We start from the raw sequence: 7,459 nt of genomic DNA on the forward strand, positions 1-7,459 counted from the left end.
TGGGGTGACCTTGTAACAGTGACATGGCGGCGGGCGGCAGGATATGTGTAACGCTGTGTAGGTATCCCGGTTTTTCGGTGCTCAGTGGTGCATGTTTACTGTGGGGAGACACGCTAGGTTGAGTTGCCGAACCAAATTTACGATTATCACTAAACTGGATTACTACTGTATGTGTTATACAGTAGAGTTTGTATGCATAGTAATTCCTAGAAAATTATTAAGTTATATGGTAAAACGGCTAGGATTCCGGAAAAGTTTTAGGAGATTACCCCAAGAATTATGGTACATGGTATAAAATATCTCCAGCTCAGGCTAAAAAAATCGCTAATATGATAACTCCAAGTCCAGGGCACAGAGAGGCGGTTGTCGCCCCGCCTATACGATTGACTGACTGGCGTGTGGTAATGTAATAAATTGCTAGGAAGGACATTTTCACGATGCCTTTTGCGAGAGGACAAATACAGCGCCCAACGTGGCAATTTGAAAAGCAAAAATTAGTGTTGTTTACTTTTGTGTTGGGCTATATCCACCCCGGCACTGGTAGTTGCATGGGAAAGGTGTGTGGGAATATCACGAACATGGTGGAGGTACCTATTGTTATGTAGTGCAGGCTCGTGCTGTTTGTCTGTCTCAGTAATGACGCACACACACACACACACACACACACACACACTCACGTGTATATATATATATATATATATATATATATATATATATATATATATATATATATATATATATATATATATATATATATATATATATATATATATATATATATATATATATATATATATATATATATATACACGTGTATGTGTGTGTGTGTGTGCCTATATGTACCGTATCTAAGAAACTGCTACTGAGATACAAGCACCTTTAAGAAATTACATAGGCACTACAATCTATGCAGCTGATACATGTAAAACTATTTGAAATATCTTAACAATGTATTGATTTAATCTTTTTCTGTTTCAGGTGAGTTTGCTATCAAAAGTGCCACCATAAGTCGAACGTCAGCATCAACCTGACTTATTCTTTGTACCTCCAACACATACGTACAGCGTTCGGTAAGTAGGCTACAGTACACTAAACCACCACAGGAAAGTTCTGCACTGAATACGGGTAGCACTTGACTTGGTACGGAATATGACTTTTAACTTAACAGTAAAAAGAATGATTACGTTCTATAGATTCCTTACATGCTTTAGCTCAAATCTGTTTTTCCTTCCATGCATGTGTCAACTCTCCTTGACTAGAATATACGGTTTAGGCACAAATTGCTCCATCACTCAATTTCTCAGATGATTTGTATTCCAAAATTGTAATTTAGTTGATTCGACCTCGCTAGTGTATGCGATGTTGGAGAAGTCATTATGGCTCAGCTTTTATATGCGACATAGGCCAACTAAGCTGGAGTTTCCGTGGCGTCACTTCTATACAAATTTCAAACTTTCTGTGCTTATCTGAAGCAGGTGGTATTAATATTTTCTCTTATAGGCCAAAAACTTCCCATAAGATATCTGTATACTTCTGCTGCTGTTGGTAAGGAAAAAAAAAATAAAAAAGAATCAAAAGATGGTACTTTTTCGTTTCTCATTTTTAGCTTTGACTGTTTTTATTAATTAGATCTGTATGGACTTCGGTTGGTTTTCACTTAAATGTTTCTGTCTGAGGTAGTCTAGCCTGGGCCTCCAGTACCACGCAGGAGTATGGGATTGATTGTTACCTGTTTTACTTATTTCACAATATTAGCCCGGACTCACCTTGGGCCTCTCTCTCTCTCTCTCTCTCTCTCTCTCTCTCTCTCTCTCTCTCTCTCTCACACACACACACACACACACACACACACACACACACACACACACACACACACACACACACACACACACACACACACACACACACACACACACACACACACACACACACACACACACACACATACCCCCTCCCTCCACACGCCCTGCCAGACACGCAGACTGATTGAGTCACGGTCAAGTTCCACATCACTTCCGTCCTGCTTTTTACAGCCGGAGAGAGAGAGAGAGAGAGAGAGAGAGAGAGAGAGAGAGAGAGAGAGAGAGAGAGAGAGAGAAGGGGGTGAGAAGGTACATTATTTTGTTCACTCGGGTACGATGCAATAATTCAGCGTTCAACGGCCATACCACGTTGAGTACACCGCTTCCCGTCCGATCAGCGAAGTTAAGCAACGTTGGGTCTGGTTAGTACTTGGATGGGTGACCGCCTGGGAACACCAGATGCTGTTGGCATAACGTTCTCCCTATGTGTCAAGTGGGGTTGGTGGAGGATTAGTGCCCCTCCCTGTAAAACAATTAACTCTAAGCCCTTGGCCACCCTGTTTGGGATACATGGCGTCTGGCAATGAATGAATGAAACTTGGCACGAGTTTCCGCAGAGGAGGTGAGAGTGGAGTGAAGGGGAATATGAGGGTGAGAACATGAGGGGAGAAGAGGAGGGGAAATAAGGGAGTATTGGGTGAAAATCAGTGATAAAGAAGGTGAAAAATAAGATACAATAATTCGACGTTTACTTGAGTTTCCGCAGTGGGAGGAAAGTGGGGTGAAGGGAGAAAATAGGGGTGGAAAAGGGGAGGAGAAAAGAAGAAGAAGCAAGACGTGAAGAAAATCGTGATGGAAAAAGAGGGGAGAAGAGATGAAGAAAGGAGTAAAGAAAACAGTGGTGGAAAAAGAGATGAGAGGAGAAGGAAACGAGGAAGTGAAGAGGACAGAAGGAAAAATGAGTGATAAAGAGGGTAAATGGAGGGCAGAGCTGGATAGTGAAAAATACGTTGTAATGATTCGACGTTTGGCTGACACAAGTTTCCGCACAGAGGTGAGAAAGGGCGAGGGGTAAAAATGGGGGTGGAAAAAGAGGCGAGAGGGAGAGAATGAGGGATAAGAGAGAGAGGGAGAGAAGGAGGGATGAGGTGGGAAAGAGAGAGAGTAAGGAATAAGGGAGAGAGAAAGAGAATGAAGAAAAAGAAGAGCGGGGGAATAAGGGATGAAGAGGAAAGCGAGTGATGAACGGAAGGAATAGGAAGATGAGAGGAATAATGAAGGGAGCAAGGGTTACTATTATAAAGCAAGGAAGGAGGGAAGTAGAGCAGAGGACAGCAGTGAGTGGTGATGAAATAATAATGGAAAGAAGAATGAATGAGGTGAAAAATGAAGAGAGAGTCAACAATAAAACGAGGAAGACGAGGAGTAAAGGGAAAGAAACGAAGTCTGATAAAAGTAGGAAGAGGAGTAAATGAAGAAATGAAGAGAGAGAGAGAGAGAGAGAGAGAGAGAGAGAGAGAGAGAGAGAGTAAATAAATTAGGGTATGGGAAGAACGAAAGATAATGACAAGAAAGAGTTAACAAAATTGCAGAGAGGAAGAGAAGAGGACATGGAGGGAAGAAGGATGGTGAAAAAGAGAAAAGGAAGTGGAGAATGGAGGAAACATGGCTAATGAATTGAGAGGAGGAGGATGAGAGGATTAATGATAGGGGAGAAGGGTGATGAAACAGGAAGGAGGAAAAGGAGAGTAGAGGTACTGAAAATGGGAGGAGTGATAAAAGAAGGAAGGGGAGAAGGAAGGAAAGTAGGAATTAAGGGAAGATAGGTGATGAAAGAAGGAGGAGGAGAAGGAGGAGGAATCGGAGGAAGGATAGATGAGGAAAGAGGGAGAAGGAGGGAGAGGAAGATATGAAAGGAGAGAAACAGAACGAATGAAGGGCAAGAAAATAACGCTGATGAAGAATGAGTGGCAAGCAAAGGAGCATAAGGGGTGATGAAGACTGGAGGAGATACAGTGATAATTTTAGGGAAAAGGAGGAGATAGAAAGAAATGGAAAAAAAGCTGATAAAGAAAGGAAGAGGAGGAGATGAGAGGAAATAAAAGAGTATGAGAAAGCGAGAGGAAAGAGGTGATAGAGAAATAAAGAAGTGATGTAAGCTGAGAAGGAGAGAAGAAAGAAAGAGCAGAAAGAACAGAGATAAAGATGTGATAAAGAAAAGAATAGGGGAAGAAGAGAGGGTGATAAAGCAGGGAGAAACAGAATAAGCGATAATGAAGAAAAAACTGGGGGTATGAAAAAGGGTAATTTAACGGTAATAAAATAGGGAAGAGGGAGAAAATGAGGGGCAGTGAATGGTAAAAAAGACACGGGAAACGTAGATGGCAGATAAGGGAACAATCAGCAGCATTTTTTGCGTCCTTGTCAATTATTCTGAGAGAGAGAGAGAGAGAGAGAGAGAGAGAGAGAGAGAGAGAGAGAGAGAGAGAGAGACGATGTTTACAATTGTTACTTTGTAGACAGATAATATGAACTTACTTTGGTTCATCGTTGGAATGAATAATAATAATAATAATAATAATAATAATAATAATAATAATAATAATAATAAATAATAATAATGATAATAATAATAATAATAATAAAAATAATAATAATAATAATAATAAAAATAATAATAATCATAATAATGGCGATGATAACCATCATCATCTTCATCACTAGCAAAGCAGCAGATCCCTAACCTCATTTACCACAACAAGAATAGTATACAATTAGGATGGGTGTCGATAGCATGTACGGCGAAACTGGTGTCACTCAAGCTTTCGAAATATATTAATAATGGATAAAAAACGAAATCATTTAGCAATATAGTCATCCCACCTTGGGGTGGGAAAGGAGGTCTGGATGATGGTGATGATGATGAATAGGAATATGCCATCGCTTTGGTTAAGCACCTCTAAGGGGGAGGCCTTGATGCCATCTCGCCACAGCAGGTCTAAGAGATATGAGGCCATCACACAGCTGTGATGATTCCTTTCGGATCCCCAAATCCCGATCTATTGCACAGGGGGCAGGACAGTTACATCTCTTACAGTATATGGTTTTATGGCTAACACCGGACAGTTTAATTCGGTTTTAGATGAAACTCCTTGTAACGAACGTATTGATAAGACAGACCAGCAGCGGGAAGAATTTCAATAAACTTAAGGTTGGTTTAGAAAAGAGCCAGATTTGCCTCATCATGACTTAGTCATGCATTATTTTCGAGACTTTCACGTGTAACCTTAGGTACAGCCATGAACAAAAGTATGTCGACTCTTCTCTGCCGGCTGTAGCAACGGAAGGTGTTGCATTAACTGTTTTTGTGATAGAAGTATGAAGCACACAGCAAAAGAGTATCAGAAAGAAAGTTTATGTTGTTAAGGATGGAATTGTTATTACTGAAGGAAGGACACAGTGCTATCAGATAACTGTCAGTGAACTTTTGCCAATGGTTGTACATGACAGAAACAACTTGTAAGCTCTTAATACAAAATTTCATTAAACTCCTGCTTGGGTAATATATATATATATATATATATATATATATATATATATATATATATATATATATATATATATATATATATATATATATATATATATATATATATATCCATGCACGACATAGTTACGTATTATAATCCACACTTTTCATATTGGTATTAGGGTATTCACTCATATAAGAAGCACGGCATAATCTCTTTAAACTACAGTAAACTGAGACATGAACTTTCATTGTCCTACTACTACTTACTGAAACATTAGGGTATTCTTATAGTTAAGACATTTGACGGAATTAAGAAACAAGCAGAATACTACTAAATTTCTGCCAGGAGTTGGTTACTATATCTAAGCCTGTAGAACTGCTGCAGAAATCTGCAGTTCGGGCACGTGACATAAGTAACCAGCCGATTCATAGTAATCAGTATGACTAAACTCTTCCCATGTTTGGGAAGAAACTTTGACATTACCCAATCTGAACATACCCACAACATATTCAAGTGTTTAACTTTTGATGTACAAATTCAAGTAGTTGACGCGGATGAGAAAGAGGCTCAGGCTCACTAATTTTCTGGTAGGTGTGGAAAAAAAGAGCCAAAATATTCTTGACACAAATTAAGCAGCGTGGAGAACCTTGCTTTAGAATGCCACAAAACTTCTGGTAGTTCGGTATAAAGATCCGGCATTACCCAACCAGGACATATCTAAAGCATTGTTACCGGGACTTTTCAATGCGTGGATAATTTATTTCCCGCTTGATCACCCACCCCGCCCCAACAAAAGCGTCCAACAATGGAGGTGACGACATTTTTAGATACAAGCGCCGGGATGCATATTTTCCTGGAATGGTTCGTTCATCAGGCTAGTTCGGGGATGGGGATGAGAGGACAAGGGGTTGGGAGATATGAGGGGGAATGGGAGGCAGGGAGGGTTCTAGAGAGGAATAATGTGAGGGGATGGCAGGGAGATACGGGGTGGGGAGATGGGATGGGGGATGGGGAAGAGGGGAGTGGGGGAAGGGATACGTATAGAGGGAAGGATAATTGTGAGAGGATGTGAGGGGAATGAGGATATAATTAGGAGAATATGTGGTTGAGTTGGAAGAATAGGAGGGGTAGCAAGGAATGGGGGGATGTGTGGGGTATATGGAGGGATCTGGAGGGGTACGTGAGATGAGGAATTGGAGGCGGTGAATGGAGTGGGGGAGGGGTTACATAGAGATGGAGGAATGGGAAAGGGAGTGGTGTGGGCAAGCGAGAGGACGGTAGTGAAGGTATGGGACAAAAAGGAATATAAGAGAATGAGAGGGGGGTGAGAGGGAAGTGGAGTGGAGAAGAAAGGTAGGAGGGAGATGGAAGGGGGTGGGAGGATGAGAGAGGCAATAACGGGGAGCGGGGATGGAAGGAAGTGGTGTGGGAGATTGGGAAGAGAATGAGATGGGGAGATACGAGACGACATGCGCTCTGTTGCAATGCTGAGGTAGAGAAAAAAAGGTACGCAGTGATTCGCCATACAGATAGGCAGAAACAAAAAGGATTTGCTAGGTGGATGTGGTGCTGTGTAGTGGACTGTTAGCCAGAAAAAGGAGACCAGTTCTTTATCAATGGGAAGTTTTATAGCAGTGTTTGACCCCTGCAATACGATGACGATTTATATTTTATGCGGCTTAATTTTGTTGAGTTTAGCTGAGAATTTTCACACAAGAAAGATTAAATAGAAGATTCGCTAACCTTTAACCCTTTCATTACTGGATAAAACTGACGAAAAGTAGCAAGAAGAGGCAAATAAGAAAAAAGAAATGCATGAATGGACTGAAGTGGTTAATCACTTAAAGTACAATGACGTGTGAGTGGGTTGGTGAGCGGGCAGGATTGGTAGGTGGGTAGGTAGGTAAGCAGGTGGGACTGGTAGGTGGGTAGGTAGGTAAGTAGGCAGGATTGGTAGGTGGGTGGGTGGGTGAGTGGGCAGGATTGGTGGGTGGGTAGGTAGGTAAGTAGGCAGGATTGGTGGGTGGGTGGGTGGGTGAGTAGGCAGGATTGGTGGGTGAGTAGGTAGGTAAGTAGGCAGGAGAGGTATGTGGGTAGGTGGGTAAGTAGGCAGGATTGGTGGGT

At 41.5% G+C, this 7,459-nt stretch overlaps 1 non-coding gene across 1 annotated transcript; it reads left to right on the forward strand.

Moving 5' to 3' along the window:
- The first annotated feature begins 2,154 nt into the window (after positions 1-2,154).
- LOC145408305 (5S ribosomal RNA) lies at positions 2,155-2,273 on the forward strand. Its single transcript, XR_013898896.1, has one exon. It is a non-coding gene; the product is annotated as a 5S ribosomal RNA (ribosomal RNA).
- The last annotated feature ends 5,186 nt before the right edge of the window (positions 2,274-7,459 follow it).

Source organism: Coenobita brevimanus, chromosome 76 (genome assembly GCF_032717465.1).
Source record: "Coenobita brevimanus isolate Jiangsu-jjx chromosome 76, ASM3271746v2, whole genome shotgun sequence".
NCBI lineage: Eukaryota > Metazoa > Arthropoda > Malacostraca > Decapoda > Coenobitidae > Coenobita > Coenobita brevimanus.